Below are 24,200 nucleotides of genomic sequence, written 5' to 3' on the forward strand. Positions count from 1 at the left end.
GTCCCTGGCGGGAGGGGACACAAGGGATACCGGGGGAGGGGTGTCCATACCAGTCCCTGGCGGGAGGGGACACAAGGGGTAGCGGGGGAGGGTGTCGCTGCCCGGTCCCCGGCGGGGGGGACACAAGGGGTACCGGGGGGAGGGGTGTCCATACCAGTCCCTGGCGGGAGGGGACACAAGGGATACCGGGGGAGGGTGTCGCTGCCCGGTCCCCGGCGGGGGGGACACAGGGGGTACCGGAGGGAGGGAGGGGGAGCGGTACTCGCCGTGCCCGCCCAGGGCGGGAGTTTTCCCTTTCCCGCGCTCGCTGCCCGGCAGGGCCGGGTCTTTGCCCTGGTCCCTCACGGCCGCACTTTGCAGACGCTCCCTGCCGGCGCCGCCCGCCCGCCCGCTCTCCGCAGCGCCGCGCAGGCGCCCCGCACCCCGGAGTGGGAGCCGCGGCCCCGGCTGAGGGAGCGGGAGCGTCGGGATTCGGCGCGGAGGAGCATGGACGTGCCGGGCTGGTGAGCGCCGCCCCGGGGTCCCGCTGCCCCCTCCCGGAGAGACCCCGCCTGGCTCGGCCTCGCCGCGGGAGACCTACCGGGCCCCGGGCACTGCCCCCTCCCCGGCCCCCCAAACCTGGGCACTGCCCCCTCCCCGGCCCCCCCATACCCCGGGCAGCCCTGCCCGGACACTGCCCCCTCCCCGGCCCCCCCCTGGGCAGCCACTGCCCCCTCCCCGGCCCCCGGACACTGCCCCCTCCCCGGCCCCCAAACCTGGGCAGCCACTGCCCCCTCCCCGGCCCCCAAACCTGGGCAGCCACTGCCCCTCCCCGGCCCCCCCCCTGGGCAGCCACTGCCCCCTCCCCGGCCCCCCAACCCTGGGCACTGCCCCCTCCCCCCCCATACCCCGGGCAGCCATTGCCCCCTCCCCCGGCCCCCCCATACCCCGGGCAGCCACTGCCCCCTCCCCCGGCCCCCCCATACCCCGGGCAGCCACTGCCCCCTCCCCCGGCCCCCCCATACCCCGGGCAGCCACTGCCCCCTCCCCGGCCCCCCCATACCCCGGGCAGCCACTGCCCCCTCCCCCGACCCCCCAAACCTGGGCACTGCCCCCTCCCCGGCCCCCACCCCGGCACTGCCCCCTTCCCTGGCCCATGCGGGGGAGAAGCAACCCCCTGGCCCCAGGGACTGCTCCCCCCAATCCCTGCCCCCCACCGGGGGAGACCCACCCTTCCCGGGCACTGCCTCCTCCCCTGGCGCCCCACTCCGCCCCATGCACTGCCCACTTTCCTGCCGGGGGGAGACTCAGCCTCCCCCGCCCCAGGCACTGTCCCCTCCCCCGCCCCACAGCTCCGCCTCAGGCAGTGCCCTGCCGGGGGAGACCCAGCCGCTCCGCCCTGGGCACTGGGTCCTGCTTTCCTCAGGTGAGATCAGCTGCTCCCTACAGCCGGGCCCTGGCTCCTCCTGGCCATACCAGCTGCCCCTGCTGGGAGAGAGTGACCCCTCCCCCCACTGAACTGCCCCCTTTGCCGAGAGAGACCAGTCCCAGTCCCTGCTCCTCTTGCTTTAGGAGAGATCCAGCAACCCAGCAGTACCTCCGGGAGAGCCCCATGGCTAGAGCAATGCTGCTGCTTCTGAGCTCTGTCCGCTCCTCCATGGCACTGCTCCCTGCCCCATGACACCCTGGGGGCTGGCTTTGCCTCTGCCCAGCCTGGCATTACCACTGCTCCCACCCATCCTGAGAGAGAGAGAGATCCTTCTCCCCTCCCTCCGCATTGCCCTCAGACCAGCACTGCTCTCTGGCCTGAGGAGACAGACCCTCCCCTGAGCATGGCCTTCAGCTGGGCACTGCTGCCCTCTCCTGGGAGAGATCCCTTAGCACTACCCTCAGTCCAGCCCTGGACCTGTGCTGTGGGAGATCCCTAGCACTGCCTCGCTGCCCTGTAAGAGATCCTTAGCATTGCTCCCAGCCTGGCACTGCCCCCTACCCTGGGAGGTGCCTTCAGCCTTGCACTTCCTCCTGCCTTCGGAAACGTACTCTCAGCACAGCTTCCTGTTCTTTCTGCCCTGGCACCCCTCCTTGCCTGGCACTGTCCTTCAGTCTCCAGTTTGTCACCAAGTGCCTCCACCTTACAAGCCCTGGACGCAGCCTTCTACCTTGGCACTGTTCACCTGGCCTTGCATAGTCCTGCCTTAGCTCATGCCACTGTCCACTATGTGGCACTGCCTAGCTCCTCCTCATTATTTCCTGCCCTCCTGCTGGCCACTGTTAACAAGCCCAACTGTCCACACTGTCCCATATCCCCTGTCCACTTTCCCCTGCTTGGCTCTGGCTCTGCCCAGTAGCAGCTTTGGCACCTTGTACCTCTGACCTGAAACTGCTACTCACTTATTCCAGAATGGTACTGCACATGGCGTGGTACATACCTTGGTCTTGCATGGTTCATTTTCCACCTGTCCACCTTCCTTGGTCCTGCCCATCTTCATTTCTGCCTGTTTGCCCTTGCCTTGTTTTGGCATTGCTGGATCTGGATCCTACCCTGCTCGTCTGCCCTTTGCCATGACAGAGCAGGCTGAATACCACTGCTCTGCTCATCTGACTTAGCACTGCTCCATTAGCATCCTCCCCTCCCGGCCCATCTACTCTTGGAACATCTGGATCTGCAGCTCCCTGCTGGCCTTGGCACAGCTGGGTATTAAACTACCCTCGCTGTATATTCCTGTGGGCACAGCTGTATTTTCCTCTCTTCACTTGCTGTAATACAGCTTCCCCTTACTACCTGGCTTCAAAAGTTAGAGTGATGCACCACCCATTTCCACAGGCATAGCTGGATCTTCACACTCTTCCCTAGGAGCAGCTGTATTGACACCCTCTTTTCCACAGACAGAGCTGGATCTGCTTCTGCCTTCCCCAGGAATAGCAGGATCTATTCGGGACTTGCCTCGGCAGAGATGAATCTGCACCCATTCATGCTGCCCATTTGCCCTGGAAGCAGCTGGATCAACAGCTCCATTCCAGCCTACCTACCCACCCCAGGATCTTTGGATCTTAACCTCTGTCCCTATACATCTGTATTTACATTTCCTCACCTGCCTTAGCAGAGCTAGTTCTGCACCTTCCCTGTCCTGGAACAGCTGAGGTAACAATGTCTGCTAAAATATCATCATTTGCTGTCAGTCTTTGTAGCCTATTTTAATACACAGGCAAGCTGAAACTGTTACAGCTGTGGAACTAACTCACTTTCCCCAAATAGCCAGAGTCCAGATGTGTCCAGCATCAGGAAGATTACTGATACTTCGGTTCCAGGCTAACACTCTCCACTCTTTCTTAAACCTCTGGGGCCAATACCCTTTCTGTCTTTTTCTTCTCACAGCTTGCAAAGGAACGCTTTGGGTCAGTGCTGACCCAGCAAGTTCACACTGATGTGTTGTGTTCATCTCACCCTCCCACTCACTGCCTACCTTGTACTTGCAGGGCTGGATTCAAGTGTGTCCTGGGTTTGCTGAGTGAGAGCAGTTCCTGCTTCAGTTGGATCAGAACCTTCCCTGCTAATTCATCATGACATAATAACCAACTAACCGCCTCCCACTGCACAGTTGGATAAGCTCCTTATTTCCCATTGGTCCAACCACATGTGACTCAAGGCCTTCATCATTCACCTAGTCTGGTACAGGTAGGTTTAAAGCCTTTAAAAAGTGGATTGTTCCTGGCGGGATGGAGGATGTCTATGGTTTGCATGGGAGGTAGGGAGAGTGTCTGGGGTTGGGGATCTTGGGCGTATCAGGACTATTGCCTGGAGTGAGTCCTAGATTGAGCTGCCCCTTCTGTCCTGGAGACTTTGGCTGGGGCTCTGATTTGTTAAGATCCAAGTATACGGGGGTAGATAGCTGGAATGGAGTTGTTGATTCCCATCATGGCTGGCAGAGGGGGAACTGACATAGGCAAGGCAGAGAGAATGGCTTGGGGCGGGAGAGGCAGTAGGTGACAGAGCAAAGGAGTGCTTTTGTGAGGGGGAAGGGAAGAAAAGAAGCTTAAGACGTTCATTCACAGTAACTCCTCCTTCATTCACTAAGGGTGATTGGCGCTTGCCAGGCTGTCACTGACTGGCATATCTATCATGCTCATCCTTGCACCATGCCTGAATCAACATTTTTCGAGTTCTCATTTCATGTAACGTCACACAGTAAATTTCTCTGCTGCCTGCTCTTCCTCCCTCCCCAGCCTCTAGGGGTACCCATTGGTCAACTCTACATTTACACCAACATACTGGGATCTCCAGTTCAATTCTTTAGTCATTAGTATCAATTCCTCTGCCTCTTGTCACTTCCACTGGAGCATTTCCAGATGCTGCCCTGTCACTTCTTTAGTTTCTGTAACTGGTTTTCTCTTTTCCATGGTTGGATCAGTGGCCTTTTTCCTGTTTAGACTTGCAAAGTTCACTTCAGTGTTTATTGGTGAGAAGAGAGTGGTGGAAAAACACAGCCAACGTTACCATAGCCCCTAGTGACGATAACAATTTGATAGATTTCAAGACCAGAAGAGTCCATTATGATCAGTCAGTCTGGCCTTTTGCACAACATGGACAGAAAATCTCATGCAGTGATTCCTGCATCAAGTTCATCACTTCTGGCTGAGCTAGAGCATGCTGTAAAGAGAGAGACGCCCAGTCTTGCTTTATAGATCCCAAGTGATGGAGAATTTATTGTGGCTCAGGTAAGTTGTTTCAATGGTTAATTACCCTCACTGGTAAAAATTTGTGCCTTATTTCTAGTCTGAATTTGTCTAAATTCCACTTCTGGTTATTAAATCTTGAGGTATTAAGTTTTCAGTCATCATCTTGTCCAGTCCAATTGGTGCAACCAAACTACTTCATAGATTTTTAAAGCCAGAAGGGACCATTATGATCATCTAGTCTGACCTACTGCATGAGACAGGTCAGAGAATGCCATAGTGAATTCCTGCATCCAGCCCAAGAAGCATGCCTTTTAGAAAGGCTTAAAGTCTTTACTTGTAGACTTCTTGTGATGGACTCTTGCTCAATATCTTGCTAAGACTAGGGCATGGATGAAAGCTGGCTGGCAGAGGCTCAACCTGGTTAAGAATGAGGTAATGCTGGAAGGTTGGGGGAAGCAGCTTCAAAAAATGGTAGTGATTATATCAGACTGCTTAGTCAAGGGAGTGCATCTGCCATTTCTCACTCTTGTTTGCCTGTTTGGGACCGTGTTAGGTCTTAGGCAGCCACTGGATGTCCCAGGAGCAGCTGTGGCCAAATTGCTTTTTCCCATCTACGCTTGGTGAGGATGCAACCTTTGCTTTCCAATTCTGAGACCTCATTAAAGTTGTCCCTGTCTTTGTCACCTCTATACTAGATCACTGCAGTGTGCTCTACATTGGCTTACACCTTAAAGTCATCTGGAAACTGAAGTTACTGCTGAATGAGTTTGCCTGCTAAACTTGTGTTTCATACAGAGAGCATGTTGCATTGGTGTTTGAGAGTCAGAGGAGTTTTGGTGTGGAATTTAAAGTGTTGGTTTTGACCTACAAAGCTCTAAAAGGTTTGGGCCCTGCCTCTCTCCCAGTGCGAGGTTACTACAGTGGTGTTCAGGGGGAGACCTCAAGGTAAATAGCCCCATGCTTTAAACCGAAGGAAACTGGAGGGGAGGGTATTTTTCTTAAGGTGCCCTCTGACCCTGGAACTTGCTAGCATCCCAACCCCTGTCCAACAAAGCTTGGACTGTAATAACTAAGGTCCTACTTGAATCATGGGATGGTCTTCAAATATTTGTGGTTGAATTGCAAACAAGACAGAAAATTGTGGAAAAGTAATAATGGACCTTTATTAATAGCAGTAATTTGGAAAAGCCTGAGTAGATCTATTTGTTTAAGAAAAATTTTCTGGAACGATATAAACACTCAAGTATTATGTTATGCCTGCTAATTTTTTTGATAAATCAGACATTTTGCTGCAACTATATTACATTATTTTTTTTTAAAAAGTGACTGGTACAATATAAAATTCAGAAGACTAAAAGTCTTAACACAACTGCTGTAGAAATCAAGTACAGTCCTTTAGCCTCTTACATTTTATAGGCATTGAATGTTAGTGCAGTCCTAATTGCATACTCAAAATGTATACAAAATTGCAGATTGTGCAAAATAAGCTAATTAAACTAAAAATTGTGGTGGAAGCCTAATATTGTGAGATCTGCAATTTCCGCATTATCGCGAATGAAATAGGGCCTTAGTTGTAACATTCAAGACAGGCTGTAAGACTCAACTCTTTTCCTAGAGTTTTCTGGAAGGGTTCATATTTTGAAATGGGGAGGATCTGTAAGTCTTTTATTATGGATAACTCTATCTTTGTAAATATTTAATTTGTGTACAAGTGCCATAATCCTGCTTAGTTAATTACTTTTAGACAAATGTAAATAACTAAAATAGACATACATGTCTTTGTAGCTCATCCTAATAAGTATTTGTATTGTGCTCTCCAGAATGTATTCATGCCATATATAGTGACTACTAGATGTTCTCATCTCACAATGAGTAATGTGGTGGGTGTTCTGGGATTTAGTGTCTGCTGGCAGCATTGGCACCTTATGTAGTGGATAAGTGTCCCTTGGGTTTCAAGGGGGAGATCAAGGATGTTTGCTGGATAAGAAGTGTGAGGCAGTTAGTGTGCAGTGACAAAACTAATGGAGGAATTGAAGAAAGTGGGTGATGTGGTCAGCGTGGTGGCAGAGGAAAGTCATTTCATGACTTAAGTACTGTGGCCATGTTTACACTAGCGAGCTTACAGCTGCACAGCTGTACTGATGCAGTTGTGCCACTATAAAATTGCCTTTGTTGCTGTTCTATGCTGACGGGAGAGAGTTCTCCCATTAACATAATAAAATCAGCTCCACGAGTGGTGGTAGCTATGTCAGCGGGAGATGCTCTCCTGCCGACATAACGCTGTGCACACTGCCACTTATGCCAGCAAAACGTATATCACTCTGGGTGTTTTTTTTACACCGTGAGTGATATAATTTTTTTTCTGGGATAAGTGGTATCGTAGACATGGCTTGTGACCTCCTCTCTGGCCTTGACAACTATCAACCTTGCTTCCCTACAAATCTATTTAGAATACTGCTGCGAAGTTCATCTCCTGGCCTGGCACTCTGTCACCCTTCTTTTTAGTCCTTCCATTGGCTCCTCCAATGTATCAGACACAAACTTCCTGTCCTTACCTTCAAAGCCTTTCATAATTTAGTCTCACTCTATCAGTCCGTCCTATTATTACAACATTTGTCCCCACCTTTGCCAGGGATAAGTGTCAAGGGCCATGGATAGATGTTCTCTTATTCATTTGTGTATAAATCTCACATTTTTAAAAAAAGTTAAGCCTATAGTTGAGGTTGCAAAGGTATGTCTATTTATAAATGGATTATTTTCACATGCTTTTAACTTTGTCAATCTTTTACTCTTTGCTTGGAAATTTGGCACATTCTGTGGGAGTGAAATATTTTTAGTTCCACTGTTTTCAAGAACTAAGAGAGTGGAGAAGAAAATACAAATTTGCAATTATAGAAATGCATTTTTGTGTGTGTTTTGTTGTTGTTTGCACAGCTCTAGTACCTCAAGTGGAAAATGGTATAAACATGCAATTGGCTGGGATACAGTCCTTAGATTACAGTGTGCCTTTGGTGATCTGATGAAAATTGGACTTGATTTGGTGAAATTTTACAAGAGTTTTAAAAAACATATTTTGTACATGTTGGGTTCTCTTAAACAATAAAACAATTGGTCAGTGTTCCCCTGGCAGCATACATGATGTATGGAAATTGAGTAAAATTCTTTAGTTTCAAGGTTATGTCATGGTGGAGAAGTGGAGTTGAATTTGGGAATGTTAGGTAGTTCAATGAGGAATGACTCTTAAAAGGGATCATAGATAATTTAAAAAATAAAAAAGGCTGCTCCCTCTTCTTCTGTTTTTTATGGTAGAAAATGAAGAGCTGGAAGTGTTTAAGGGTTTTTTGTTTGTTTTTCCCTTTAGAAGTACATAGGGACAGGTCCAAATCAGACCCTAGGGACAACTTCGTGTACTGACAGTGGCCATCATCAGCTGAAGAGGAAGGCATAAGAAATCTTGCAATAAATGATTATTCATAGATACACAGAGTGTAAGGCCAGAAGGGACCATTGGATCACCTAGTCTGACGCCCTGTATAGCACAGGTCAGAACATTTCACCCTGTTACCTCTGTATTGACCAAATAGCTTGTGTGTGACTAAAGCATAACTTGTTGTTTTGCTAAACCATATGTTCCGGAATGGCATCCAGTCTGGATTGGAAGACTATCTTTGTGTTATTTGTTAAGAACATAAGAACATATGTGGTGTTTGGTACAGTAACACAGTGACTTAATTTATCTAAACTTTATGTATACTTTACAAGGGTCTGAAGTGGTGTAGGATGGAAGGTTTTGGTTTTGTGGAACATTGGTCCACATCCTATGAGAGGAGGGGATTGTATTGTTTGGATGGCCTCCATGTCTGTAGAAGGGGGACCAATCCTTTTGGGGATAGGCTGGCTAGAGTTGTCAGGAGAGCGTTAAACTAATAACAAAAGGGGAGGGAAGCTATGAGCACTCAGTACAAACTTGAGATTGTGAGAACAAAATTAATCAAGGAAATAAAGGACATGGAGAGAAGAAATTCTTGAGTTGCCGATACATCAAGGCTGGGAGCCTGGGTAACAAACGAGGATTTGGAATTGCTTGTTTATGAGCATAAAATTTGATCTAGTGGGTATTACTGAAACCGTGTGGGATGATTCTCATGGTTGAATGTTAAAATCAGTGGTTATAACCTATTTAGGAATGACTGAGTGGGCAAAAGGGGAGAGGGAGTGGCACTTTGTCAAAAATGGCATTATATGGTTCCATGTCACTGATAACTTAGAAGAAAATGATCTTGAAAGCCCATGGATCAATGTCCTAACAGATAAAGCACGTGATGGGAGTATTAGTTGGTGTTTACTACAGAGCACCAAATCACTCTAGGAAACAGGTGCACAAGGAACCAGCCATCCTATCTATAATGTATAGAAAATAAGCTGAATGATCATGAGGGACTTCAATTTGAGTGACATATGCTTGAGGTGTCATGCTGCCAGTACTAAAATATCCTTGCAATTTCTAAATATTATAAATTATAATTTCCTAATTCAAAAAGTGTTGCATTCAACATGAGGGAGTTCTGTACTAGGCTTCGTCTTAATAGATAAAGAGGAACTGATCACAGAACTAAAAAATAACGATAATTTAGGTACAAGTGATCATGACTTAATCACATTTATAATGTGCAAGCAAAATAAAGTCCAGACCAGTGATATATATATATACGTGGTGCTTTAAAAAGGCCAGTTTCACAAAGCAGAAAACAATTATGATTAGATAGTTGATAAAGATAATGTTGATGTGATATACTTAGACTTCTGTAAGGCGTTTGACTTGGTACTACATGACATTTTGATTAAAAAACTAGGCTGATATAGAATTAACATGGCACACATTAAATCGATTTAAAGCTGGCTAAGTGAGAGGTCTCAAAATGTAATTGTAAATGGAGATTCATCATCAAATGGATGTGTTTCTAGTGGGGTTCCCAGGGATCAGTTCTTGACTCAATGCTATTTAACATTTTTATCAAGGACCAGGAAAAAGACATACAATCATCACTGATAAAGTTTGCAGATGACACACAAATTGGAGGAGTGGTAAATAATGAAGAGGAGAGGTCACTGATACAGAGCAATCTGGATTCCTTGGTAAGCTGGGTGCAAGCAAACAATATGTGTTTTAGTATGGCTAAATGTATATGTATACATCCAGGATTTAAAAATATAGGTCATACTTACAGGATGGAAGACTCTTATCCTGGGAAGCAGCGACTTTGAAAAAGATTTAGGGTAGTGGTGGATAATCAGTTGAACATGAGCTACCAGTGCAACACTGTGGCCAGTGCAATCCTTGGGTGTATAAACAGGGATATCTTGAGTTGGAGTAGAGAGGTTATTTTACCTGTGTGTATTTGGCATTGGTGTGACTGCGGCTGGAATCCTGTGTCCAGTTCAGGGGGCCACAAATCAAGAATGATGTTGATGAATTGGAGAGGGTTCAGAGAAAAGCCATGAGTCTGATTAAGGGATTAGAGAACATGCCTTACAATGATAAGCTAAATAGACTGAGCTCCTTGAGTCTAACAAAGAGAAGGTTAAGAAGTGGCTTGATTACAGTCTGTAAGTACCTGTATAGGGAACAAATATTTGATAATGGGCTCTTTAATCTAAGTAATGTGAAAAATATAATGAGATCCAGTGGCTGGAAGTTGAAACTACACAAATTCAGACTGGAGATAAGGTGTAATTTTTTTTTAACAGTGAGGTTAATTAACCATTGGAATAATTTACCAAGGGTCATGATGGATTCTACATCATTAGCAATTTTTAAATAAAAATTGGATATCTTTCTAAAAGATCTGCTCTGGGAATTATTTTGGGGGAGTTCTATGGCCTGTGTTATACAGGAGGTCAGACTAGATGACCACATGGGTCTCTTTTGTCCTTGGAATCCATGAAATCAAATATGACCATGAAGCTTCACACCATTTTGATGATTGGGGGCTGTATGCCTTCAGTTAAAGGTGGAGTCATTTTGGCCAGTTCTTTGAAGCATTTCCCCTTTAGAACCAGCATCACTTCAGTCTTGCCTGGATGCATCTTGAGGAAGTCCTTTGTAAATCACCGAAAATCCCAGATGTTTATCCTGCTAATCCTACGACCTCCAGAGCCCTGTGAGACCTTCAATACCAACCCTCAGGAGGAAATTACAAGGATGCGGTGTGACATGGTGGTCCAGGACTTACTGTTGTAAGTATCTTCAACATCCACGCTAATACCACCTTTGATAGGAACATGGGACTGGAAGGGTTGTCAAATCCAGTCCCCTTTTACTGATGCAAAAGCATGACATTTCCCATCTACCTTCTTTTTCCCACAGGTTGTCTCTTGACCTTGACGCACTGCCATTCACATTCTGGACTGAATTTCAAACTGGGTGTGGATATAGGGAACACAAGAAACATTCCCTATTTTGGACTGATGCCCTCTTTCTTCATACTGGGATCAGAAGAAAATATAACATCTGGAAGAAATCAATAAAGATCTGGAAGAAAATATAAAATCACTGCCAATAAAATATGCAGAGGACAACACAAAAATTGGTGGAGTGGTAAATAAATGGTGATAAGTCAGTTATGCAGACCAATCTGGATTGCTTGGTAAAATGGGATCATTTGAACACCATGAGTTTTAATAAACAGCAATCTACAACATTATACATTTAGAAACAAAGAATGAACATCACACAGGATGGGGCACTGTATCCTCGAATGCAGCGATGCTGAAAAGAACTCAGGTGTCATAGTAGATAACCAACTAACATGAGCTCCCAGTGCCATGCTGTCGCTAAAAGGGCAAATGCAATTCTTGGATGTATAAGCAAAAGAATACCAGACAGGAGTAGGTGGGTTATAATACCTCTGTATACGGTATTAGTGAGACCATTACGGAATAGTGCATCCAGTTCTGGTGTCCAAACTTCAAAAAGGATGTTGAAAAATTGGAATGGGTTCAGAAAAGAGCTACAAGGATGACTTAAGGTCTAGAATACCTGCCTTAATAGTGGGAGATTAAAAAAGATCAATCTATTTAATTTCACAAAGAGACAGTTGAGGGATGAATTGGTCACATTCTATAAGTAGCTGTATGGGAAGATTTTGATAGTAGATGGCCTTTAATCCAGGAGAAAAGGGCAGAATGGGCTCCAATGGGTGAAAGCTGAAGCTAGACAAATTCAGATTAGAAATAAGGTGCACATTTTTAACAGGAATGGTAATTAATAGTCCAGTTTACTTAAGGATATGGTGGGTTTGAAGTCTTTATACCAAGTATGATGTCTTTCTAAATGATCTATCTTAAACAGATGTTATGAGGTCAATGCAGAAACTACTGGGGAACGACGTTTCACCTGTGTTATGATTATCTAATCTGACATCATGCATAACAGTCCCTTCTGGTTTTAAAATCTATGAAAACCCTCATTTACAGATACGCAGCATACCTGGGAGTTCATGGACTGGCCAGATACCAAAATATGCTGGTAATCCCTACTCAGTCCCCCAAACAGGCCATGAAATAAGTGATCTAGTGAGCTACTAAGATTGCTCACTAACCACAGCCACTGACAGGGCTCCCACAGGGGGGAAAATAGGGTACACTTTACTGGGGCCTGGAGGCCCTGGGGGCCCGGCCCAGGCTGCAACCCCCATTAGCATGAGGAACAAATTTGAGGCTAAATTGTAGATCATGCCTGAGGATATTTGTAGAAACTTGTTTCCCTGTATCTATCCTCCAGATCCTGTGAGATTTACTGGAGCCAATCAGAAGCAGTGTTAGAGCAGTCTCAAGCATCATTCTGAACAGTGAGTTGCTGGGCCTACTGGCCTAGCCCAGGCCCTTCTCTAGAATAGAGTGTGTGTGCTTGTGCAGTTAAACTAGGACTTGTAGTTTGAGACTGAGAGACAGAGAGATTTGTGCTTCTCTCTGTGACATGGTCTATCATATCAAGATCAAGAACTACCAGTCCTGGAGTTCCTTGTGCCTAGGCAGGAGGGAGGTGAGTGAGTGTCTAATTCACTCAGTCCTGGTCCACACTCACCTGGCGATTTGATGGCAATCGATGGGAGTTACGCAAACTACGCAGAGTAGCTTGCGTAACTCACATTGACTGCTGTGCTTCCCTTCTGCGCGCTGTCTACACTGTGCTGGACGCAGCACTGCGCTACTTGATGGGGTGGTTTTACTCAGTCGACTTCCTGATTGATTGAACGGGTCTACACTGACCGCTCAATTGATCTGGAAAGATCGATCTGGCGGTGGCGAATTTGCCGCCATCAGTATAGACATGGCCTTAGTCTCTCACACACACGCCATACTGCCATGTCTGGTGGTGGCTATAAATACAAATCAGGCAGCCAGAAACGTAAGGAGGTAAAAGAAAGGGAACTAAAAGAAGCTAAAGGACACCAATCTAATGCTTGAAGATAGTCAGGTAGTATCACCATTAGCACCACCACATTCAGAAGGTTTACAAGAAGCAGGAGAGAGTAGTGCTACACTATGATTCTTGGTTTTTTTCAAAGATCCAGGCTTGTGGCCTGAAAACATAACAGATTCTATCCGTCAAAAAATTGTTCTGTCTGGTGTCCTGACCTCTGAAGAAATGCGGAAGCCAGCAAAGTCAATGCCAAAAGAGGCTGATGGGCATAATTTTCCTGAATTTTTTCTCAAATGTAAGACTTCCAACAAGAGAGAAAAGATACTAAGAGACTGGCTTGTTTGGAGAGCTACCAACCAAGCACTGTATTGTTTTCTATGTAGGCTGTTTCTTGAAGGGAGGCTTAAACAACGCAGTATGCTGGCAAAAAATGAAGGGTATTCACCAATTGTGAAAAAATGGTGTAAACTATATACTAAGCATCCTGAACATGAAAAGAGCATAGAACATAAAACTTGCTACTGCCAGTGGAAGCAATTACAGCAGTGGCTGTCAGGTGGACATGGAGTGGACAGTGAGATTCAGAAACAAATATTAACAAGAGCTACAAGATGGAAAGAAATTGGAAAGATTGTTGGATGTTGCCTTATTTCTTGCTTTGTTGAGGTTTAGCATTCCAAGGAGATAATAATCTGATAGGTGACCCACACAATGGTAACTTTCTTGTAACCCTTGAGAATATAGTTTTGGAGGGTTAATTCATGATTTTGCAATGAAAAAGGCCAGAAAAATAAAGCTTTAAAGTTAATTGGCCTAATTATAAAATGTTTGCAGTCACATTGGCCCATTAAAATAAAAAAATCAAGACATTGACAGGATATAATACCTTTATAATGACCAAAAAGTTACAAAATAGTCAGCAAACTTGTATGACTCTTAGGCTGGGTGTTATGTTAAACAAAAATAGCAAAGGGGGGAATTTTTCAGAAACGTAGCACATGTAACAGTAATTTCAGAATTCAAACTTTTTTCATGGCTCATGAGATTGTACGTATGGGATGAGGGATTGTGGTATGTGTGTGTGGGAGGGGGCCCGTGTTACAAGTTTGTACAGGGCCTGAAAAAATTATGCTTGGGCCCTGGCCACTGATCCTCAGACACCAATGTGCCTGCTCTCTTCCCATCCCCAGAGGTCTCCTTGGTTCACAGATGAGCTGTGACAGGAGAAGCAGCATGAAGGAAGACGACTTGTTTATTGGGAAATATGTGCACCCCCCTACCATTTTTTGTGGCTTTACAATCCTATTTAAAAATATTTTCCCCTCTATTATTGCACAAGAGAGTGACTTACTCTCGGGTGACTGGGAGTGGGCAGGGGGTACCTGGCCAACCAACCAGTGCTATACAAAGTGGAGGCTAAAGCCAAGAGAAACACATGGAGAAGAGTGAATTAGTTTTTCTGCAATTTCAGTTAGTGGGAGAGAGAATGGAAGGCATTACCAGGACAGTCGCAGGAAAGATTTTCAGACAGATGTTTTTTAAATTGAGATTCTCTCTTTAAATTTAGATACCAAAAATAGCAGTAGAAAATAATCTGGCACGTTTTCTAAAGTGCCCAAAATTGGAGCTGAAGAACAGGAATGGGGATGTGGGTCTCCTGCCTGTGTAGTTAGGGGGCGTTGATCTGTCAGTATAAATCCCTTCCAGGATTTAGGCACTCTAAGGTCCTCAATACCCTGAAATGTTCTCAGGACAATGTTCCCCAGTCTCAGAAAGCAATGACTGCATCTCCTTGGCAACGGGAAAGGCATGAGTCTGTTTCCATGGAAATACATTGTGAAGCACTCCGACAGGAAGCCGCTGTGTGGAAGCTGACAACCCAAGCTCTTTGTTTGACTTGCCTGAGTCTAGACTCAGAGACTCTCTGTACACTCTGGATATGTCTATGCTGCAATTAAACACCTGCGGCTGGCTTGTGTTAGCTGGCTCAGGCTATGGGGCTATTTAATTGTGGCACAGACGTTTGGGCTCGGTCTGGGACCCTCCCTCTGAGCCCAAACATTTACACTGCAGTTAAACAGCCCCAGAGCCTGAATCAGCTGACACAGGCTAACCATGGATGTTTAATTGCAGTGTAGATATACCCTCAGGTGCTCAGACCCTGCAGGTGACAGGGAACTGGGAATTGTGGTGCTGTCCCTGGCTTTATCTGTAAGAAATATTTGTGTTGCCCTCCATTTCCTCCTGCTTCAGTCACTGAGAGTCTGTACTGAAATCAAAGTGCAACTGCTGCCTATGTAGATGTACCCGAGCTAGCTTTGACGGAGCTAGCTACCAGTAGCAGTGAAGCTGTGGCAGGATGGGCTAGCTGCCTGATTCATACCCAGCTTTCCTGATGGCCTTGTACTCGGTGGCTAGCCTATGCTGCTGCAGATTCACTGCATTTGGTACCCGAGCTAGCTAGATTACAGATGGCATGGGGGTGTCTACACATGCAGCAATCTCACACCGGAGTACTGTTGTGTAGACATACCTGAGGTTCCATCTCCCAGGGCCTTGTACTTCTGTAATGAAGGCAGTGAGAGTCAGAAAGGCTTCAGAGAGCTGGCTTCTTCTACTAACTCTGCCAAAAGAGTATGCTGAACAAATCCGAAAAATGGGGAAGAGAGGTAAGCAGGGAATTTGTAGTTCAGTGGAGTCCTTTTATCTGTTTGAAGGGAGAAATGTGTCTGTGCACACACTACATCCCAGCTAATGAGAGAGCTTGATAATGCAATAGAAAAGCAAAGGGGGAATACGTTTCCCAGACTTGCAGCTCTCAGTGAACAAAACTAGACCTAGAGAGAAGTGAGTAGATCTGGGAGATCAGAGCATGGTTTTTCTATTCTGATGTGGAGGAAGGGGAGCTGGTGGAGGGATTGAAAAAGGACATGGTGCAATCAAACAAAGGATAAGGAAGGAGATTTTAACAGCAGCACTTTGTACTGACTAGAGGAGGAGGTTGTGGTGGTTGGGGAGTTCAGAGAGCAGGTGGTTGACTGTATTGTTTGTTAAAGTCCTTTTATCACTTCTGAGTAGGCTAGGCTGCCTTTTTAATTTCATTGGCTATCCCCTTGTTCCTTTGTTACGAGAGAGTAAATAGAAATGCTTGATTTTTCGTTCTTGATCCCTTTCCTTATCTTGTATTCCTCTATCCTTCTCTTATTTTTCTTCTTTAGAAGGTAAACAATCCTGATTTTTTCACTCTCTCCTCTTACAGAAGTATCTCCAACTTCTAATCCTATTTTTAACTCATCTCTGAATGCCCTAACTTTGTTGAATATTTTTAGAGATGGGGTGACCAGACTGCACACAGTGTTCCAGGTGAGGGCATGCCATTGGTTTATATAATGGCATTAGTTTTGAGTATCATTCTTCATTCCATTCCTTGTGCATCCTGACATTTTGTTTGCTTTCATGTCCACCGCTGCGCATTAAGCCAAGGTTTCATTGAGCTGTCCATGATGATGCTCTAGTCTTTTTCCTGAGTGGGTAGGTTACCTTAGAATTCAACAATATGTGTGCACATGGCACAAGGAAAGATCCTGGGCCTGATACATTGAGGACAGGTTGTGTCCTGGTATGCCAGCAGCTGAGTGACTCCTACGACACATCAGTATGGGCCTTGAGTGGGTCTCTGCTTCTTGTTTTGGGGACTGAGAAGCTTTTGAGGCACATCAGTCATTTTAGGGTCAGAAGGAAGGTGCCTTGTGGTATAGACATTTGACTGTAGAGATTAGAAAAGCCCCATTAGGTTACATCTAGTCTATTTGACACCAGAACTCAGCCCGGATGTAATTATTCCCTACAGAGTATTCTCCTAGGGTTTTATTTCATTGTAAATGTCCAAAGGGCTTTTAACCTCTCCTCATATGTCAGTCTCTTCTGCTCCCCCAAAATGTACAAGGCATTTGGACATTCTGATCTGGGAGATATGGAAGTAACTAGATAGAGCAAATAGATCAGTATATAAAGTGAGGGCCCAGGCCTGCAAATATGCAGTTCCAATAAAATCATGGGCCCTAGTTTGAGATGTGATTGGGTTAACAAATAATGCAGAAGCCATGGGGAAAAGGAAAGATTGAGGGTAACAGTGATGTCATCATGGGGGAGAAGCTTGGTAGTTAAACTGAGTTATATTTAAAGAGAACTTTTTTTATAAACATGCTGCTTGTGGTGTTGTGAAAGAAGAAACTCCTAAGGGGAAGTGGAAATGGTAGTGGTGAAGCATCCTGGAATTGGGGTGATGATACCTCCATGGAGAAATTGTGAAAGAGCCAGGCATCCTTCGTGACTGGAGAACATGGGGAGAAAAGATGCACTCAGAGACAGGCCCTGCCTGCTCAGTTACTTGCAGCCCCAAATCACACTTTGGCTACTATATTTCATTGTATGTGTAATATGTTGCCATTTTCCCCTCCAGTCTTGTTCAGACTTTACTGCGTCCTAGGGGGCTCCTACCATTGAGAATTGTTTGTTCCAACAGCACGCCTGGTATGGTGGGTACAGTCTTTGCCTTGGCAGTGTCACTGAAGCTGGATAGTTCAAGGGGTTGAATAGTAGTCCTTGAACCTGACCCATCCAGCCAGTGTCAGTGAGAGTCCACCTTGGGGAGAAATCTGGAAAAGTCTACAGACATATTGCTAAAATCTGTCTGTCAGGCTTATTAATTTGATGTGCAAATGCTTGGTGGCAGGGAAGGGAGATAAATAGGCATGGTCAGTAGGGTGGGTTGTGAGCTCAGGTGAGGGGGAAGGGTTAGGACAATGAGAGGGGAGGGGCACTGGGAAAGGGGACATAGAGGTGAAAGGCAGGGCAACTAGGGGAGAACAGGGGCAGGGGGCACTTGTGAACCTCCCATTCTTCTTCCTGTGTGTTCCAGGATCTGGAATGACTTTGAGCCAGTCTCCTACCTTTGCATGTGTGTGGGGATCTGAGCCCCTGTAAATGAGTGGCCTCCTCCCAGACACCCCCTGTGGCAGCCCTGCAAGTAGCCCCTTTTCTCAGTTTCCTCTGAGTTCCTAGTAATGTCGTGGAAGCTTATCCTCTAATCCATCAACATAGTTTATTAACAGAACATAGTGTAGAATTCCCAAAGCATAAAATATCACCCCAGTGCAAATCCTTATTCTCTTGGCCATTGAGTGGGTAAGCTCCTCTGTTTTCCACCCTGCCTTCAGCCCTCTCTGGCTCTTGGCTCCAGCTCTCTGGCATAGAGCCACCAGCCATCTCCCTTTGTTACTGCTTCTCCTGCCTTTATCCCTGGCTCAGGAATGCCAGCCAGAAACCCCGCCTTTCTGTTCTCTAACCTTCAGCCTCTCCCAGGAGTCACCTTCTGGCTCCCCCATCTGTTGATTGATTCAGGTATGTCTACACAGCAATTTAAGCCTGGGTCTGAGCCTGGGCTTAGGCCAAATCCGCCTTGCGTCCGCAATGCAATTGTGCTAACCTAGGGCTCGGACTCAGGGTTCCATGACCCTGCAGGGCAGGAGGATCCAAGCCCATTTTAAGCCAGGACCTAGGGTCCGAGCCTTATTGGTTTCCTGTGTACACGTGGCCCCAGCTTGAGTCGCATATGGAAAACTCCTGGGACCCATCCTACAGTTCCTGGTGACAGAGTAGTAGTGCTGCAGGCAGGCTCAATTACTTTGGGGCGGAGGACGCTCCCCCTTCCTGATCCTCTCACAGCAGTGGTGGCAGCTCCGGCTCTCACTGCTGCGCAGCTTGGCTGGAGCAGGGAGCAAAGTTGCAAGGCAGGAGGTGGCTCCTGGCTGGAAGGATGTTGGTGATCATCCCTTCCTGGTCCGGGCTGAGCTGGGAGCTCTGCTGCTCCCCCTCACTGCAGGGCAGGTGCTTGGTCCTGCTCCAATCTCTGGCCCTTGCCCTCGGACTCCCCCTGCCCTCACTAGGGCTGTGTGTGCAGGGGCATCCAGGCTGTGTGTACTGTCAGGGCAGTGAGTGTGGGCCAGCCACAAAACTTTCCTGCAACCTCCTGGGGTGCAGCAGGAGCAGGGGTGCCCAGCGGATGCTGGAGCACACTGCACCCCAAACCTGGGAATGCACTTTGTTGCTCCTCAGGCAGCACCAACCAGGTTGGTGTGCGTGTGTCCTCTGCTATCTTCATTTTATGTCAAACCTCACACCGAACAGACACAAATAAACAAACAAGCCCACACCTTCATTGAACATCCCTTTTTAGAAATAAGAATGGCAAAGTATTATTTGAATAGGTTGACAACCCTGGAGCTTGATGTCCTAATTATCCTCAGAACAGGTGCACATGGGCATTTTCCTGTCAGTGTGACCTCTAGCCTAAAGCTGGAGAGCCCAATTCTTAGATTAGATGTTAGGGTTAGATTAGATGTAGATGCAAATCCACAGATATCTGCATTATAGCTGCGGCTCAGATGTGGATACAAATCTTGTATCTGTGCAGGGCTCTAGATATTAGTTCAGAAATAAAGCCGTCTCAAACTGCAGGTTTTCTACTGAGACAGCCACCAAAGGAGCTAATTATGTGGTTTATGTACTCATGTACTCCTTAGGGCCCATGCGTCCCACCCATAGAGTTTTCCCTAAGTGCAGTCTCTAGTTTTCCCTATAGTTAGAACAGGTGTAGTCAGTAGGCGGACCATGGGCCAAATCCAGACTGCCACATACTTTTGAATGAATCCCAAAATCTTTTACTTATCATTACTGTTATTTTTTAAGTTATTTTCTCTGAAGTCTGGGCATTGACAAAAAGTAATTGATTACCTCTGGGCTAGAGTGTCAACCCTCGGGAGCAGGGCACTAGGCATCCTGGGATATAGTTACTTTGACTTAGGTCTGTGCACTGCAATATGGATGCCAGACCCCTAGGTTCGACAATGGGTCAGAAAATTCTTAACCTAGGGTTAAAATGCAGTGGCGACACTCAAGCCCAGGCTTCCCTGACACAGGTCAGTTGACTCGAGTCCCACTAACCCTAGGCTTACAGTGCTGTGTAGACAAAGAGTTCTCAAACTCTTTCTTGCTGGGACCCCCTTTGAAAATATTTTATGCTGTGGTGACACCCCCCCATGCCATGCCATGCCATGCCATGCCGCCCTTACTGCCAGGCGCTGGAACTGACAGCTCACGACTCCTCACATAATAACCTCGTGACCCATTGTGTGGTCATGACCCCCAGTTTGAAAACCCCCGCTGTAGACATAGCCTCACTATGCTCTGCGTCCCTGGATCTCTACCAGGCCTCTTAATTGGCCAAATGGGGGCACCTGGACTGGAACAGGAGCGCTAAGCCCAATTTAATGTGGTAGGCCAGCTGCCCAGTTACATACTTCCTCCCTTTTTCAAAAGAAAAGCAAGAACCAAAACAACCCCCCCTTCTCTCACAGGCAGGTCCTTCCCCCACCCCTTTAACCTTCCAAACACTTCCTTGGCTAGCTGAGACATCCCCAGCACCAAAATATTTTCCACAGACACATTCTGTGAAAGATTTTATGCAAAACATTCCATATAAGCTTGTATAAATCACAAAGCATTCTCCAAATTTCCCCCAAGTTCTTAAAATAGTCCTGGAAGAAAAACAAGTCTCCACTTTTGTCAGGCTCCACAATGCAGCTAGTCTCTGTTCCCTCAATTCCCCTTTGATGTGAGGGGGGCACAGCACCTCCTGAATGCCTCAGATGCTTGCAGAAACTGGGTCTGGAACTTTTGCAGTAGCTGCCATTCCTCCATGCTCCAACTTGGAACTTTGGGTAAGTGTCTCCCCTTTCCCCACTCCAAGAAACCAAGAAAATCCCAACCGCTGAGCTTTTCAGCTACATTATCCCTCTTGGACAGGATCCTTCAGACCCTGATTATGGCAGTGTGTAGCATGGTGGCTGCTTGCTGCATCCTGAGCACCCTCCAGTGCCCCACACCTGTGGTCTCCTTCACATAGCTCCTTAAACATCAAACAGTCCACAGGAAATGTAAAACATTCCCCACTTGAGGACTGAATAAATTGGCCTTTCTGAGTGTGAAGTTGAGAACAGGCATATGGGGAGCATGCACCAAGAACACACTGCTGACACACACTGGGGTGAGGAGTTGAGAATGGACATACCTGATGCATATTAGAGGCCCCCCAGCACTTGGAGGGGGATTGGGAACATCCACTGACATGAATGGAGCAGGTTGCATGTATTGTTTCAGGCTGTCTGTAGCTTCATGGGTGTTCTCATTCAGTTGAATGGGCAAGTTCACCCCGCTCTGAGCCTTCTATGATGCAGATGGATGTGTAGAGCCTCGTGTGTCCATCCTTCGTCTATCCTTAAAAAGCCCCTTTTCAGTCCTGTGCTGGGGTTTGGGATATAGCAAAGCAGTTGCTGGTGATTAATTTTATACAATATTCTAGTGGAGCACAAGCTCTGCTACAGTTGAGAGAAAATTTTTCTGTTTAAAGGACAATTCTTCTAAGTACTTTAAAATCTGCAAGTACCTCTGGATTGTCTTGAAAATTGATGTGCCTCAGACAGGCCCAGGGTAGAGTTAGTGATTCAAATTTGGGGTCATTTGAGCAAGAATTTCCCAAGATACAGCTGCTCACCAAAGAAAACAGCATTTCATAAAGGTCACAGATTCTACCAACTTTTTTTTTTACACAGCAGCTTCTAAAATGTGAATGGTTTGATGGGATGGGTAGGAGAGGATGAGCTCAAAATGGTGGTGGTGGGGGCTGTGTGTTGCAGGGAGTTGTGGGGAAAGAGGAGAGAGATACACCAGTCTTCTCTCACATATTTACAATTCCTGTAACAATCATGTAATAAACTGTCAAATTCTTGGAACATAGGCCATGTCTGAGATTTTTCTCACTGTCCTTGTTAGGAGTTACACATTCCAGACATTTCAAAGCATGACCATTATCTCCATTTTACTATAACAAATTGTTGGGGGAGGGGTTAGCCACCATCTGGGCTAATGGAGAGAACAGTGGATTGGTACTTGGGGGAACTGGGCTCTATTCCTGGCTCTGCTACTGGCCTGTGAGAAGACTTTCGCCAAGTAATTTTCACCTCTCGGTGCCTCAGTTTCCTCATCTATATAAAGGGGATAATGATGTTTTCCTCCTTGAGATCTACTAATGGAAAGTGCTACGTAAGAGAGAGGTAGAATTATCATTACCTGGCCACAGAAGCATCTGAACTGTCCAGCTACATGATAATTACAACTGCCTAAATGACTAACCCCTACTAACAACATTTCTCTGTCTGCTCAAAAACCTAGGAAATTAAATGGCAAAAACCTTCATTAACACAGTGGGCTTGTCCACGTGAACAACTAGACTGGGACAAGCTAGGGTGTGAATCTACCCAGCACTAGGCAGCCAGCAAGGCTCCTGAGAAGTACTGACTAAATCTGCTCTCCCTTAGTAGAATCCCTGGAGGAGGATAGTGGCACTGCCTTTCACTGCAGATGACTTGCCCCCTTGAATACACTATTCCTACAGATGTAGGGAGAGAAGAAATCCCACACCAGCACCTCTAAAGCTTAGTCAAGCCCTTAGTGTTGGTGAGATTTCCTTTATATAACTCTGGAGGAGACTCTCATGCCTTATTAATAACTTATTTATAACTAGCATTAATATTCTCATAGCATGGAGCCAATTTGGGTGTGGCATGTGGAAACTGAGGAACCTCTTTGAGGAATTAAGCATGCTGACTGCATTTGTTACCTACCAAATTTGCGGTCCATTCCAGTCAATTTTACAGCCATAGGATTTGCAAATGTGTCAATTTCAGATGTTTTCATCTGAAATTTCAGAGTGTTGTAACTGTAGGGTCCTGACCTAAAATGGGGTTTTGGGGGGGTGGCAGGATTGCCACCTTCACTTCTGTGCTGCCCAGCTCTGAAGGTAGCAGGGAGGTGAGTCTGATCTCCCCCCATGCTGCTGGGAGTGCCCCAGCCCGACTGGAACCAGTAGCACGGGGGACATCACATTTCACAGGGAAGGGCCAATTTCACGGTCTATAATGTGTTTTTTGCAGCTGTGAAATTGGTAAGGCCCTACTCATGAGGATATTGTTCCTTTGGTTTCAAGTTACACATTGGATGTAAGCAGGTCAGAAAACAGGTGTAAGGGGTAAAATTGTGTAAATTGCTGTGATTTGGCATTCAGTGGGTGTCCAATACCCTTATTACAAGTGTGATTAGGCAGCTGCCCGTCATGCTGATTGATGTTGTCCATTGTTGCCTTGTACTCCACCCATCTGTTTATACACCTGTTGTCTCTTGTTTTAGGGTGTGTTTACACTGCCAGAAAAGTGTGCTTTTTATTTGGGTTAGCTAGCTCAAGTTAAAATACTAATGAAGATACAGAAACTCTACTTTTAATTTGGATTAGCAGCATGAGTTAGAGCCTGTAAAGCAGCCTGGAGTTGAACTCATGCTGCTAACTGAAGTTAAAACCGAGTTGCTGTGTTTTCGCTGCTGTTTTAACCTGAAATAGATAAATTGGGTCAGCTAAACGAAGTAAAGGACACCCCTCTCCTTTTTTATTTGCAGTATAAACAAGCTCTCAGACTGTAAGCTCTACAGAAAAGGATCATCTTTGTGCTATGTATCTGTACAGTGCCTAATACAGTGAGCAGCTGATCCATGGCTGAGGTCTTTAGGCACTACTGCAATATCAGTAGTAAATAAAAATAGTAAAAATGTCACTCGTAGCAGGGTGTAAGATGCAACACATTCCCCTCCCACCCTCACACACTCTCTCTCCCTACCTACACCGTCTGGGCTTTTCTGCTACATTCCCCACTAACCCTCTCAGATGATGCAACCTATACTATTTTTTCCCCTTACACACATTGATCCTTATGCACCCATAATGTAACTTATGCCATCATTTGTGTCCCCACTGATTTAGATCTGTTATTCTGGGTGCATTTGTACTGTTGCCTCCCAGCCCCCCTGACGTGCTATATTTGTGTATACAGTCCAAAACCTCTCCTGCAGTCATTGGCCTCTCCTGCAGACACAGCACATTGAAGTCTCCTGGCCAGTTCACTGTCCACTTCCTCCTCTGATCTCTTTCAGTATTCTTGCTCCCCAGGTT

At 46.3% G+C, this 24,200-nt stretch overlaps 1 protein-coding gene across 2 annotated transcripts in view; it reads left to right on the forward strand.

Annotated features, from left to right (window-relative positions):
• The first annotated feature begins 385 nt into the window (after window positions 1-385).
• Window positions 386-24,200, forward strand: part of SMARCD3 (SWI/SNF related, matrix associated, actin dependent regulator of chromatin, subfamily d, member 3) — a 165,910-nt gene continuing 142,095 nt past the window's right edge. The window contains exons 1-2 of one of the 2 annotated variants that reach the window (XM_067535713.1): window positions 386-503; window positions 3,457-3,655. The gene's annotated coding sequence lies outside the window, so the exon portion shown is untranslated. Of the gene's footprint in view, window positions 504-3,456; window positions 3,656-20,856; window positions 20,863-24,200 lie in introns of those variants that run through there. The other variant, XM_067535714.1, reaches the window with a different exon arrangement.

The sequence above is a fragment of the Emydura macquarii genome, unplaced genomic scaffold, assembly GCF_026122565.2.
Source record: "Emydura macquarii macquarii isolate MOO-44397 ecotype Brisbane River unplaced genomic scaffold, CSIRO-AGI_Emac_v2 contig_3511, whole genome shotgun sequence".
Taxonomy (NCBI): Eukaryota; Metazoa; Chordata; order Testudines; family Chelidae; genus Emydura; species Emydura macquarii.